This window comes from Sturnus vulgaris, chromosome 10 (genome assembly GCF_052056855.1).
Source record: "Sturnus vulgaris isolate bStuVul1 chromosome 10, bStuVul1.hap1, whole genome shotgun sequence".
NCBI classification, from domain to species: Eukaryota; Metazoa; Chordata; class Aves; order Passeriformes; family Sturnidae; genus Sturnus; species Sturnus vulgaris.
Window position 1 is genome coordinate 12,251,753 of NC_142252.1, and position 15,601 is coordinate 12,267,353.

Here is a 15,601-nt window from a genome sequence, read left to right on the forward strand (position 1 = left end):
TTAATGACTCTGAAAAGGACAGCCACCTCAATCTCGTTGTTTGCACAATCAAAGATCATAATCCAGCTGCTATAAATCTCAACTCCAATGAGAAATAATTTGGCATTGCCTAAACCTGACATGAATGCATTACAGAAAACCTCTCTTAGTTGCAGCTTGAAGCTAAGAGCAGTGGACGAGGTCCAAAATCTACAGAATACTTTTTGGTCTTGGCCTTCAAAGCTTAGTAAGCCTTTCTCAAACTATGTTTTATAAGCCTACTATATATATTTTCTTGCAAAGCCCACCTATACACTTGCATTTTTCTTCCCTCACTACCCAATTGAAACCAGTATATTCATAGAACAATCAAAGTACAAATGTTGACATTTACACTGCTGGACATATAAATAAAATTCTTATATAAGTATCTATTAGACAAGATTTACTTCATGCCATTTTCAATCAACTACACAGGCAAGCAGTATATATAGAAAAATAAACCCCCTATTCATAGTTATACAAATATTTCATGTACACTTTGTTTATTCATTGGAAGAAACTGAGCATATCTTCCGCAGTTTTACCACAGGTCATCTGAAGGGCAGTATCAGGATTCCTGTGATCCATGTAGGCCTCCCAAGGGGGCACAGAACAAGACCTGTTTGATCCAGCACCTGCTGTGAAACTATCACTTGGATACTTTTTTGTAAATTTTTGCCAGACTGTGAATAGTATAAATATGTAAGAAAGAGCAACAGGAAAATCAGCTGGATATTGATGAAACTGCCATTAGTAGCCACTGATCAATCATTTCAGACTACCTTTTCTTTCTTTTTCTTTTTTTCTTTTTTGTTCTGCAGTGCAGCTTCAGCACTAGCCAGACTAAGGCCACCACATAGTTTTTAACTACATGTTCCCACATTGTGCTTTTGCTACAGTCTAGAGGGAATGCCCACAAAATGCAAAACATGGAAACTGGCATTTTTATGCAGCATGTGTGACCAGCAGGCAAGCTAGGGACCATTCCTTGAGTGCTCAGAATACCCTGACAGGATTCAACAATTCAGTTTCTAGGAATCATCAGATTCTAATTCCAGAGAAAAACTTTAGCAGAAACCTGCTTAATTGCCAGATAAATTCTTGGGGGGCTGTTTAGTTTTGTTTTAAGTTTAGGTCCTCTGGAACTTGACAAAAAGACCTTAGGGAATGGATTTGAGTAATGATTTTCTGAAGCCATTAAACTTAACAATGACTTCAAAGATTTAGCATCTGTTTTTTAAATGTTCACATGAGGCTGACAGTTGGTATACAATGTTTCACCCCATTGCAGTTGGCAACTACCAAGATATTAAATGTTACATAAAATACAAACTTCGCCTGAAACCATGGTTCTGATCAGGTAGAACACTGAAATACGGCATCTTTTCGTTCATCAGCCCCAGGTGAGGGTTTAAAGTTGCTTGACTTGCCGACGCACGTACCTTTATGTCCTTAATAATTTGCTAGCACTAGAAAAAGGCAAAGCAGTGAAGGCAGAGTGAGTTCCACTCCCTTCTGGCTCATGTATCAGGAGCTGTTAGCAAAATTCCAGCTCTGTGGTGGGGATGTGTGAGTCCAAAACAAACAAGATGTTTTTCAGATGCTAGACTGTGTTTAAAACTGTGGCACTTGGAAAAATTTATTTTATTTTATTTTATTACTGCAAATTGAACAAGTTTAATTAATATCAGCTCACTGACAAACAAGTATGCTGGTTTGATGCTTGGTTTTCACACTGTGCAACAAATCTTGACACACAAGTCTTTAGAGTTGAAGGCCTGACAGCAGAGCTAATGTGGTTCCACTTTGCAGCTATAAGAGTGAGAGAATCAAAACTGTGCAGCCCCCTCCCCTTTATGGATGAGCTCTTCCATTTTATTTTACAGGCTTAAATCATGGTCAGAGGCTTTCAGCTTCAACACCACACAGAAAAATTTCCTTCTAAGAGAAGCTTACATCATCAACTGCTAGACCTGTCCTGGGTCGCCATAGGTAGTGTGAAAAGGGAATAATTTACTGTTCCTGAAGCTCAGATTATCTCCTATTTGTCCATTCACCCTCAGCATGACCTACACCTCCTGTGAGTTAGCTCCACTATTTGGCTCTTAACTACACAGGCTCTAGTTGAATCAGTAATTTTATCTAACAAAAGCCACATAGGAAGAAAATAAATGAAATGCTACCTTTTTAATGCCCCGACCACAAAATGTGATGGCGCTGCTTTGTCACTGGGTTTCTAACTGATTGCTACCTTGTGCACAGGTAGCCACTGTTTGTGAGCAAGATGTCAAACAAACAGTTTTATGTGTTATTGCAAACTGTAAAGAAGGCATAGTCTGGACACCATGTTTGAACGGAAGTGTATAAGTTCTTGGGAACGGAAAAAAACGAAATTTCGGATCTTTAAGACAATTATTTCAATTTCTCACCATTCCTCTTCTAATTTACTTAGTTCAAAGAAAAACGAATGACTTGCCTTTCATGCCTCTTTATTGAAGGAAAGATGATAAAGAAGAGGGCATTTCTTTGCTTGGAGAAGCCATGGCAAAGTTAAGATTAGGCTTCTCCTCCTCTCCCTTCTTAAAAATAGTTTATTGGAACTGAAGGGTGAAAAGAGGAATCCTACTGAAAGAATGTCTGTTTATTTAAAACTTGTGGAAGAAAGTGTTCCAGAACATTAATTTGTTTTAAAATATTGGCCCTTAATACTGCCAAGATTAATGAAACGAACTGTCATCTGCAGAGGAAGTGCCAGTTTACAAGATGAAACTGTTATGAATTACATGCAGTATTTTTTCAAGGTTTCAGAAAATTTTGGTAGGAACCGTGTGTATAATACACTTATTTGATACAATTCTCTATTATCTAGCTCCATTTTTTTCCAGCACTCTATTTGGCTATTGATAAATTATCTTCACAGAATAGAAGGTTTCCAAGAAATATTAAGGTAAATAAGACACATTTTCCTTAGAGATTTATATGATAAGTTGAGATCTGATTCAAAGGCAGATCTGGACAAAAATGCAAATTAGAACTGGGTGAAATCATCATCTCTGCCTGCTAAAATCGGCTTTCAGCTTCTTCTGTGGCATAAAATATTCACTGTATCTTTCTATAGCATCAAAACTTTCATCTGTTTTGATATCAGGTTTTTCGAACTCCCTGAGTATTAGTGAGCATTAGATAAAGCTTCCACCAGGGCTCATTTCCTTTGCTGAGGTCATAACCCATTTCTTCTTATTCTCTCATTGATCGAGTTACCCAACATCCTCTGGAAGGTCATAGATAATTTTTTCTTTGTAGTTTCTTAGAGGGAAATTCTAGTCTTTTATTCTTTTTTTTTTTGGAGTCAGTTAAAAAAATACAGATCCTTCACCCATGCTTGTTATACAGAGCTGGTATATTTAGCTGGTATAAAGCAATATAAATTAACTATTAATTTATACTTTTTAAGAATTTGGGGCTGGTATTCCCCTGAATTATTATTAATAACTGCCATTTCTTCTCTTACAACAACATATGTTCTACAAGGAGTTTAAGACTGCAATATATAATTTGCCATAGCTACTACAGTTCCATTGGTTTCCACATAATTCTGTCATCCATAACCTATGGTTAATACTCCTTTTCTCTTTATACTGGACCACAGAAGGCAAAACGTCTTCTGTGTAGAGCTACTGCCACTGTCAGTCTTATCCTTTACAGATGAGAAATGGGCAATTCATTGTTGGTCCTTCTAGAGCCTGAGAGCACCCACTGACCATTGGAAGACTCACATGAATGGAAGTTAATAATTTCTGGAACTGGCATTCATTTCTCTTTTGGCTACTGGCTAAAGGCTGTAATATCATCAGCCCCTTTGAAATACCATTTTGTCTGGGATGTTCTACACGGGTTCTGACCCTCACTGTTGCCAGTAAGAAATATTAGAGATCATAGCCTGGCCTCAAAAATCTGCTCACTAGAGTAGGGCTTGGATTTTACAGAGGGAAGGATTAAAGCCTGTCATTCAGATGGATAAAGCAAATTTTATGTTAGACCTATATAAACTCAGCAGCTCTCTGACTGTCCTTTGAGTTGAGTTTTCTCACGGTTGTACTTAGACTAAAATCTCTCCTGAACATATTTCAGCCTCCTCTTCTGTCTCTGCTCCCTTAATTGCTTTTTTACCCTCTAACCCCATTCTCCATACTCTTGTGAGATATCAGGCAGGCAAACCTAAGGATGCTACTTTGGGTTTTACACTAGAACTTCCATTTTATTAGCTTAAAATTTATATCTCATAGTTATTTAGTTTTGCACAATTTTGCCAAAGAATTTTTAGTCTGGACAATAGCTAGATACCATGAATTCTAGCTTTCAACCTGCAGAAACTAATCACAAAAATTAGGTGCATAATTCCCTTGTGTTTCACCAGGCCACATCAATAAAGATTTGTTTAACACAAGGTTTTCTCTTTTTTGTGATCATGTGTTTCAAAGTACTGAGCCAGAGAGCAGAATTTATGTTTCATCAAGAAATCATAAGAATTATGCAAATATTGATCCCTGCTTTGAAATTTTACCCAAAAGCCTTTGGAAAGGGAAAAGTAGACGTGTGAAACTCAACTGTTGCATCAGGAAGAATATAGGTGGACTTCAATCTCTAAGGAAGCTGCATCCAGGAGTGAGATAAAGGTGTTACTCTCTCAATACTGAACAAAGTTCAAGGGCAATTCACAGACAACAGCAGAAGGTAGAAGAGTTAAAATTCTTAACAATGAATGTTCCCAAATGAGTTTCCCAAAAGTGGGGCGAAGACAGTCCATTTGTAAATATGGACTGAGTGCATCATTTGGGTGATCATTTTTATCAGAGACCCCAGAAAGACTAGAGACTTTACTCAGGTGAATTCCTGCTCATTGCAGGATGGGGACTTTGCCTGGCCAGATGGAGGAGTGAGTATAAAATGAAGCTAAATATGATATTCTGGCAGAACCTGTACTGTTCGTGGAAATAGCCTCACATCAAGACATATTTTTACACTTGAGTCAGTAGGTGTACAATTAGGCTAGCAGACAGTAGATTTGGATTAACTTTTGGACATGGTTTTGAATACATTTTTTCTAAGGATAACATTCTCTGAAATTACTGGTAAGGTTAGGAAAAAGAAATTGGTTTTAATTAGAGTCCTGTAAGCTGTGTGCATTCACTACCTTCCAAATTTGGCATTAGAAAAATTAATTAAAACCCAAGAGTTTTTAGAGGTTTATACTGATTATACATCCCATATCACTTTTTTTCAGGTGATAAGGTACAGACTACTGCATCCTGGCAAAATTCCAGAGTGGATAATTGCATTGCCTTGCCAAGTTTTAATTGAACGAGGTGCTCTTCTTAACTTTGTCTCACGGTAAATTACTGTGCATTGTTATGCATTGTTAATTACTGACCACACATCTCCAGAGGAGCCTGACTTGCAGAGGAATCATATTGCCATAATGTAATCCAGAAAAGAAATAAAGCTAAAGCCCTCAGAGATGTCAAGAAGAAAGATGTTGGGTCAGGACTGATGCAGAAACCTGTTCATCCAAACTTCACTTCTCCTCTCTCTTCATGCATTTAAAATAATTATCAGTCTGAACTGACAAGGGAGCCCTGCCATTTGTTAGAGCATGCTCTAAGTGAAAGACAGACTCTGGTACAATTCCACAGCTTCTCAGTGATCTGTTGTGGTGATTTGGAGGCAATTCTCTGAAGGTCTCCAATGAACTAATTGGAGATGCCTCAGAACACCCTTGCTGGGGCTGCAGGGGGATCTCCTTGGGTTTTTTTTCCAGAGAACTGCTACTTTTAGTAGCCAAAACTGTTTGTGAAATAACAGCATAAACGTTTTATCCCAAGCCATTTTAGCATAGGTGCCAAAAAAGTTCTTTTTCAATATTTCAAATTAGGAAATTAGGCAAAATAGGACTAGAAAAGAAACCAAGTCCAAGCAATTTTGTATTTTAAAACATTAGAAAGAAATAGACTGAAGAAAGTTGAAAGCAAAATAAAATCTTTCCATAACATCAACAGAAACTTGTGTACTCTACTTTTTTGCTTGATTGTTCAATAAGGATGGTAATTTCAGCTTATTCACCAACTTAATATAAGAAAAAGTCTTAGAATTCAAGAAAGCTATTTCCGATATACCAAAATAATTTCATTTTTGTGTGACCATATTTATTTCTGAATAATGTCCAGAATTTGAATTTATACCACTTAAATGTCAATTTATATATACATACATACATAATTAATGTGTATATAGGAAACACATGTAGAAATATTTTACATGTATCTTTGTACAAGTAACAAGGCAATTTTTCTGTGCACTAAGTACTGCCATTAATCAGTGTGACAGTTTAGTTTAAGTACTCAACCCAGGTATGGTGTGAGGGACTTCAACTCCCTCTCTTAAAAGACAGAGGAAAAAGGAAAAATAAGAAGCAAGCAGAACCCACACGAGGGGACAGGATGTGTCTCTAGGTGCTGAGATCTTAATCTTAAAACTACACAGATTTTGAGGAGAAAAGCTTATCCCCTCTAGTTTTAATACTTTGCAGGGCCTTCTCTCTTACTCTAGAGTCAAGAGGGGCGAGAGTTATCTTTTGTAATTTGTGTAGTTTAAGGTATATTTTTGAGCAGCATTCATTACTTCAGGCATTGTGCCATGACATCCCTATCCCTTCTCTGGAAACCAGAGAAGTCAGTGAAGGACTGCAGCAGATTTGAAACCAGGGTTGCTAAAGCATAAACAGGCAAAGAAGGAAGAAATTGCCCCTGAAGACAGTTGCTGTGAGAAAATTATGACCACATACAAATTCTCCAGGAAGTTGTGAAACTTGCTTTAGGTTGTTGAAGAGTTCATCTACCTTTTATTCCCCTCATTCCCTAAGAAAAAAAATGCAATAAATTTCTTGAGCAGAATGATTTTAAATGATTGAGGAGTCTCCCTTTGGTATCCCAAACAGTTGTTTTATTGGCAACTGAATCCCCTTTTTCATTACTCTTCAAAGATCCCTCCATTTCAATTCTACTTGTTCACATTCTGCTTCAAATAATACCCCACTGAGCTGACCACATGCAGGACTGTGTTCCAAGACCTCTTTTTTTAATAAAAATTCTCTTTCTGTGTCTCCACACCATGAAACAAATCACATAGCTTCATAAGCCATCAGACAATCCTTTCAGTTTCTCGTGCAGGCGAACTGAGCCTTTTTCATCTGATTAATTCACCAAGCAAGCTGATCTGGGAAGCATAAAAAGCTTCTGAGGCAGGGTGAGAATCAGCAGCTCATATTTTATAATGGCATCACTAATGCCCCAAATTAAGTGCTGAGGCTGTTTTGCTTGGCAATATCATTTCATGTTAATTTTGGATGGGACCGAAAATGAAGTTGTAATCTCCCTCTGTCATGCTGCGACTATTTCCTTGACCATCTCCAGTGCTGCATTTTATGAGGATATGGCTGTTACTGCTGGGTATGGAAACCACTGTACAAGCAAAAGCTCCTTCAGTTCCTGGCCCAGAGTTTGCAGAGCCGTGCATTCACCCACGGAGAGGGCACCCTTGGGGAGATGTCTGGCTCCACACAAGGGTGGCCAAGAGCACCCAGAACAGAGTAAGGGCCTGGAGCAAGGCAAGCCCCAGATTAAATGAATTTGACCTCAACCTCTGAGAGAAAACGAACCCTAGGAATGAGTTGCAAGCATAGGTGTCACATGCTGCTCTGGAAAGGCACCACATCACCCCTCCTGACCAATTCATTTTGCTGCAGGAAGGAATTTAAAAGAAGGAAGTTTGATTCTTTGAAAAGCAAAAGTGGCTATTTTTTTGTAACCTTGTGTATTGCTTTAGTGATTCCAATTGCCTCTGGGTAATTTTAATTTTTTTTCTTTTCTGAAGATTCAGGCTATGGTTTTTAATGACCATGTAGTATTCCATGTGAACAACCAGTGCTACTGGTCAGCATCCACTCTAGGATTCTAAAAAGAGGTGTTTAACTTTATGCATAACAATTCTTATATTTTTGCCAATTTGGAAAGGTAGCAAACTAATTATTCTTGTAATTTTCAAACCATTTACCCAGGTTTGGTCTGCACAGTTTGAGGGCCACGGTCAACTGATATTGATATTTATAAAAATATGTCATTTTTAATACAGAGATATAATTATTGGTCTTGGTTTTCACAGAAGAGTGGGTTTTGCTCCGTCAGAGCCTGTCCCCTTGTCAGCTTCAATTTATATCAACCAAAATGATCATGTTCCCAGCTATGAACTCTACATTTACTCCATAAATGCATAAAAGGTCAAGACCTTAGATTTTTTTTTTTTAATCTATGTCATTGTAATTTTATAAGAGCCTAGAGGATCAACAAGACCAAATTAAAATAAAAGAAGATAATTGTGCGTTTATTCTCTTCAGATCTTTGGATATTCAATGCCAATTTAAAATAAACATGCATTGGTAAGCAAGTCAAGCACAGAAATATACACTGAACTACTTTTATTAAGGTTGGCCACTCCATAGTTAATTTTTACCTTCATTAAAATATTTTACTCTATGTCTTTAAGTATATAAAACATCAAAGTTTCATTCTACAACTACCATCTCAGAAAGAGATCAACTCTCAGTAAGACCCTTGCCATTTTCTTTGATCTTGTAGAGACTTGGGGATTTTAAGCCTGGTGTTGACTCTTTCAAGAATTTTAGAACTAATTGCTTAATGTTTTTATTGTGTTCCCTTCTCTAATTTAATACAATGTTTTACGAATTGTTAGAGACTGTAATCTTTGTATTACATTTTTGCTGTTACTGGTGACATATTTCTAGTGAAATTTCAAGCTAAAGAGAATAATTTATAATCTTTATTTTGTAGATAAGAACTTATTTCTGGTGATCCTGTTAGTCTGGCATATAATTTTCCTTCTGCACATATATAATATTACAATGAAATATGTAGGCTTCTTTTGTCTACTGATATCCAGTGAATATTCGCAGTTTGTGGTTTAATTCAGTGTAAATTACTTCATGTCTGAACCAGAGACATGCATGCATTGTTTTTAAACTGACTGGAATTCTGCAGAGCATTTTATGCCTAGGGATAATTCTGGACTCTGCTGAAGGCAGTAGCAAGGTTCCATGAACCCAAAGAGAATCAAAGTTTCCCTGAAATGCTCAAGTACCAGAAGGACTTGCCCTAAGCAGCCTTCAGTGTAGGATATTTAGACACATCCCTTCTCCTGTCCAGGCAAAAATCTCCCCTCTCCCTGACAGTCATGACTGAACCCACTTTATCTCCTTCACAGTATACAAGAAATTCAGGCATCTCAACTGTGTGCTAAAGACTCCAATGGATATTTTGTGCCAACAGTGGTTTTCACCAGATCCTCGGCACAGTTTACAGAGGGATTATCACACCGATTTACACTTCCTTAGAAAGTGCTGTTTCTTGGAAAGAGACTCCACTGAAATCTGCTAGTCTAGTTCCACTGTTAACTGAAGAACCTTTTTATACATGACGGCTAATTGCAATTGATTAATATGTGAAGAGGACCTGATCTATGTGAGTGGCTAATTCAGTTTAAATCAGTGGCTAAAATCAGTTTAATCTAGAGAGAATGGAGTGGAGGGAAAGCTTCCTTCAAGCTGAGTTGAATGAGGGGCACAGAAAGCATATATGAAATTTGTGCTCTGCAGGACAGACCAATCTCAGTAGGTGAGTGCATTCTGCACTTTCCTCTGAAGTGTTCAAAATAAAACCTTCAAACACAGTCCAAAATAACCTTCAGTCTCAGCGACACAAATCACAAATACACATGGCAAGAGTGGCAGTTGAGAGAAACCTTTTACCAGGAGCAGATTAATATAATGTTCTTGGGCTTTGCTGTTATCAGAGTAAATAGAAGCAGATGAGGATTCAAGAAGACCAGGCTGCAGATCTAACACACTGAGGACATACTCCAGGAAATCAAGGAGTGTCATACAATTTCTTCCTTTTCAACTCAGTGCTTCCTCTGCTTTTCAGTCACCTCATCTATGCCTCTAGGCTTAGCCAACTAACATTAGTGATCTGGTGTTTCAACTCGGGTTTCAGTCAATGTACCCTGACAATTTTTGGGGGCTTTTAAAACACAAAATTCTGGTGGTGCAAAGCATACATGAAATTGAATTGAGCTTTAGTTGATGCTGTCAGAGTATGTTTTCTGCCTAGATCTGGATTTTCTTTGATAGAATAAAAGAAATGAAAACAGATTGCATACTAACCAGTCTTATTTTCAGTTTATGATGGGCATGTAGGAAGTTCCTGATGATGAATAAATAAAAGTATCATGCCAAGTAAATATTATTCATTTGTAGTCACATATGTAGTGGTGGGCACATCTTTGGGTTTCAAATATCATCCAGATGGAAAAACATCTGGAATTAAAAAAATATTAGGCAAAGAGTGAAATATCTGAAAGTCTAATTATGGAACTTTTTTCTGGGTCCAATAGCTCTGGAAAAAATCTGGAAAAAAGAAAAGGACAGGAGTGCAAAACAGTGTATATCTATTGAGTTGTGTGTGGTTATATCAGGTTGCATGCATAGTTTTTAAAAATCAACTTCGAGTTTTAAGATGCTGATATTTCCTGCCTTCACTCTGAAGAGCATGATTAATAATGTAATATTTTAATTCCACTTAATTTCCACTTCTGTTTTGTCATTGTTGTCTTGTCCCTACACAGGAAGAATTTTTGAAATATTGAATTCTGAGTATAAAAGGCAATTCATGATTCTCAGGCTTTTTAGTGAGCGAAATAAACATGCTTTGCATTGTCTTTTTTTTTCCTACGTGACCTATCATGTGCTACTTCAAATGCTCTCACATGGGATCCATAAGTCATTTACTTAATATTAAGGCCCAGTTAATAAAATGTCTGACAATTCTGTTCTTTGACAAATACTATAAATATTAAATTACATTGCTAATACACCAGTGTTTAACACCTAATGTCAGAAAAAGAAAGGTTATTTTGCAATACAAACTTCACATGTAAATGCCATCTCAGGGCAATTTTTAGGGCTGTACTCACAGTTCTGTATAAACGTCTCATTACAACAAATTAGACATTATACAATTTCCTTTGATGTGTATCACCTAAATGGGAGATTGTACATACAGCTTCTGCAGACTTCAGAATATTTTCTACTGGTTTCCTTTCCATGAAGTTAAATCAAAATTATATGAGAAATTAGGTCCCCAGCCTAATAAGAAAACCTTTATTTTCCTTACTGAAATACCAATTTTTATTTTTTTCTTCTCTTTAGAAATATGCCTTGTTAAATAATTTTTGACAATAGTTTTGTGTTTGTTGGATCTTTCCATAATACTACGCTGAACTGACTATCACCATGGAAAAGCTATAAACCATCTCCAATAAAAGTAGACATTTTTAACCTAGGATTTTTTTGTATTTCACACTATTTCATAGCTTTGATGTCACCAAAAGATTGTATTTCACTGCTGTTACTTAGCGACCATGAACAACTGCGTCATAAAAAAAAGGAAAACATTAAAAGATTTTTAATTAAGAAAATTCATGACAGCATTGAGTTCCTCCAGCATTTAGTGCATCCTTTGCTTTTTATTTTAAAAGCTTAATTGAGACCTATAAAAAATTCCCAGTTAAGAATTTAGAACTCCTCAGTTGTTACATGAGAGCCTTAAGACACATTCCTATCAAAAAATTTCCCACCATAAAATAGCATGCTCAGAGACAAAAAAAAAAACCAAAAAGAGAGATTGCACACAAGAACTCACAGCAACAGAGGTTCATGACTGGAAAAATTGCTTTGCCTCTTGGTCAGCTGTTGACAATATTTACCTGCAAGGTAAATACTGTCATAAATCCCAAATTCTGGGTGAAGGGGTAGTGGGGCAGGGTACATTTCTAGGAACACCAGAATTCTCATACTCAAACAGGAATGGTGGAATCAGCATTTATTATTATGAAAGTTTCAACAAACCAAAAAATGCCTCACAGAAAAAGTAAGCTTGATAAGAAAAAAAAAAAAAAAATCCCTGCGTAGCCTCACTATCAATGGGGTTTTTTTCTGTCAGTCTGTTCTTCACCTTAGAAATGTTTGGGTATGTGCTTGTTTCAAGGATTTATATACCTGCACTTAATGCTTATACAGTCTAGACATGGGGACGTTTCTGAAGAGACAAAATGCACTTACACATTCTTTGAAAGTGGAGTTAAGCTTCCCAGCTCATATTGGGCCCTGGACATAATTTTTCATTATAGAGTCTTGACAGACGCTTGGCTTTGGTTTGTCAGCAAATGTTGAATTCTCCATTATTTCAGTATTCCAGGGGAAGTTACAACAGCCATACTCATATCTTCAAACGGTACCTAATTCTGGGTATCCCAGAAAATTGTATGTTTTCTGAGATCAAATAAGATTAGTCCTGATTTTCAGAATGCACCAGTCCTAATGACAGCAAGAGCAATATTGTTGATCATTTTAAAAACTTCCTTATGGTTAAAGTGCAAACACAAATATCCCATGGAACTCAGTTCATGTTTTAGTATACAAATATAGATCTAAATATCATTCCTAGTGCATGGGATCAAATAGCTTATCTACTTACACTGTGCAGTTTCTTCTGCTGTAAAACCAGCAGAAAATTAACTCAACCTCAGAGAAATTTAAAACATTTATTTTTTAATGGGAAACTTAAGTGTATTAAGTTAAATTTTTTTAAAAAGTATATTTCTCTAATGCTACTGGTTTCAAAAGTACTTTACAATGATATCTCTCAGGTTAGTTATATTTCCTAATTTCTAAATAAGATATAAGATTAAGTGATTCTGTAGAAATACAACTGATTTTCTACCCAAAGCCACATAAACAGTATTTGGTTATAAAACTTTAACAGATCCATTTATGTACTAAATTATTTAAGCAAATGTAATGCTTCCAAATTGTATTGTTTTGCAAGGTTTCTCTTGGAACCTTTGCCATTTATCATACATGCACTTCTGTCTTTTTTCTACTCAGAAGCACAGCATGAAAAAACTTCATTTCACATTGAAACATCGCTACATGGAACAGTGTGATGAAATGAGACACAGGAGGAGAGTTTGTGTTATACTCTGGTAAACAGTTGGTCTACAGGAAGGAGTGCATTTTATGCTGTGACTGATATATCAATTGTGAGACCTAAAATATGACTGATCTGAAAAGGGGAGTTCTGCCTATGACAGACTGTGTGCATGTGAAAGATTACAGGTAACATGCCTGGACCTGCTGGGAGGTCACAACCTAAATCTCACCCAGGAGTTAATATAACTATGCAATACATTCTGGTAAAATTATAACTCTAGTGTACTAAATGTCACTCTTCTAAATAGAGCAAAGCAAACAACTAAGGCCCCAAGCTTGTAGAGAAGACCTTGATGTTATTTACATGCTTTATGTGAATGAGCACTTCCAAGAAAAGCAGATGTCTGAATGTTTGCAGGTTCTACCAGCAGCTTTGTGGAGCAGGAAAACACTGTTCATCTCTCCCATGGGATTCCAAGAGCTGTGTGCTGTTAATGCATTAACACTGATCTGAAGCATTTCAGATTTGTAAAAAGCTAAAGACAAAATCATAATATATAATTTTTATAATCTTCTAGATTAAATTAAGTGTGTTCAGGTTTATCTGAAAATGCAAATTTACCCATTTGATACACTTCTGTACATTAATATTTTTCCTGAGTGTTGTTTGCCTGGTGTAATCAAATAATGCCTGGCGTTCTACACAGTCCCATGGAAAACACTGGCACTATTTCAAAAGCCAAGCCACAGAGTGGACCTGATTCAATTATGTACATAAGTATTTGTTTAAGCAACAATTTATTGCTGTGACGTGAATCATACAGCAGTGAAGATGACGAAAGTCAAATATTTAGATACCAATATATTGCAGTGAATCATACAGCTGTAAGGATGAAGAAAGAAAAGTCTTTAAACACCTATCATAAACTTTATATAAAAATATTTCTGCATCTCTTAGGATCACTCTATGTGACAAATTGAAGATGAGTGGGGAGATAAATCTAGCATCATAACCTACATTTAAATGTAGAAACTACACATCAGTGTTTCCAATCTAAAATAGTTCATGCTGTAAAGTGAGGTGGTTTTAATACGTGAGCCTTGAATCCACTCAAAGCTGCTCTGTTTCCTAATCTCATTTACAGAAGTGTTTCTCATCATGCATAAGCTGTGAAGAGATGGCTGGGGGAGAAAAGAGTTGCATTGATTAAAAGGGAAATTTCTGAAACAATGTCAGTTGAAACTTCCCTCTCTGAAATTCAACTCTTCTCCCCTAACCAGCCATTTTAGTCCACTGTAGCAGTATTATAATCAGTGGAAACATTCCTCTTGACTCCAGTGAACAGAAGATCAAGACCTACAAGTGACCACAAGAGTAGCTCTTTGGCTCCTCAACAGTGGTTTTAAAAACTTTTGAAGTATAACACTTCTGCCTAAATCCTTTTCACAGATGTACTCCTTTATTTTCTCAAAATTATGAGAAATTCTAATAAACTTTTACAATGGAAATTGAAACTGCCTTACTTTCTAGTGTTTAATGAAAATTGTGAAAATGGACTTGGACCATTACTAGGTGTTTTTTAGAAATCAGTTATACCAACTGTTCTCTATTTAATTCTAATGTTCTTTTGATTGTTAAAACAGTATTGGAGCAGCATTGAAACATGTATTTTATGTATGTGAGTCTTAACATGGTTTCATGTCATAGATGTCACTATGAGACTCCCACAATGACAGCAAGAGACTCAAAAATAAGATTTTAATTAAATAATTACTAATAAAAGTGAGAGGCAACACATGAGGAAGACTGCTAGTTAATGCTGGGCCACAGTGAGGAGAGAAATGTTCCCCAGAGCTGAATATCTGGGGATTTATGGACATGGATTACCTGTTTCAGGATGGCACTGCTGGCAGTAGCTCTCTGGAAAGGACAGTGAACTGTCCTGGATCCTGGGCATGGACACTGCCCTCTCTAATCAACACAACAGCTCATTGCACTGCATAGCACAAGCAAAGCCACCTCCTTGCACCTAAATCCTCTAGACTGTTTGTTCCTTCACTCTGTCTGAGTTTGTCCCCAGCTTCTCCAGACAGCAGAAACTGCCTGAGCTCCCTTCTTTATGTTTTGTATCCCCAGACAAGTGCACATGGGAGAAGGGATCACTATGGGTTCCGTTAACTGAGTGATCCTTCTGTAAAGCAGGCAGAGGCACTGGGGGAATGAAACGCAGGATAGCAATAGCCAGACAGAACCACAGGTGAGTGACCAACGTTCCTCAAAGCAAAATATGCAGCATTTACATTATAAACATCCATGAAGTGATTTTTCTGTCTTTGAGTAATCCATAAGGTTTTTTAAATGACAGGATTAGCATAAGCCAGGATTTAGATGTCCCTGTAGCAACAGAAGGTGGGGAAAGCACCAGACCCAGAGTGAGGAAGCCCCAGATGCTGTAACGTGAT

At 36.9% G+C, this 15,601-nt stretch overlaps 1 protein-coding gene across 1 annotated transcript in view; it reads right to left on the bottom strand.

Annotated features, from left to right (window-relative positions):
• Positions 1-11,916, bottom strand: part of LOC148222649 (uncharacterized) — a 71,011-nt gene extending 59,095 nt beyond the window's left edge. Inside the window, exon 1 of the transcript XR_015805714.1 lies at positions 11,850-11,916. The gene's annotated coding sequence lies outside the window, so the exon portion shown is untranslated. The remainder of the gene's footprint in view (positions 1-11,849) is intronic.
• Positions 11,917-15,601: the final 3,685 nt, after the last annotated feature.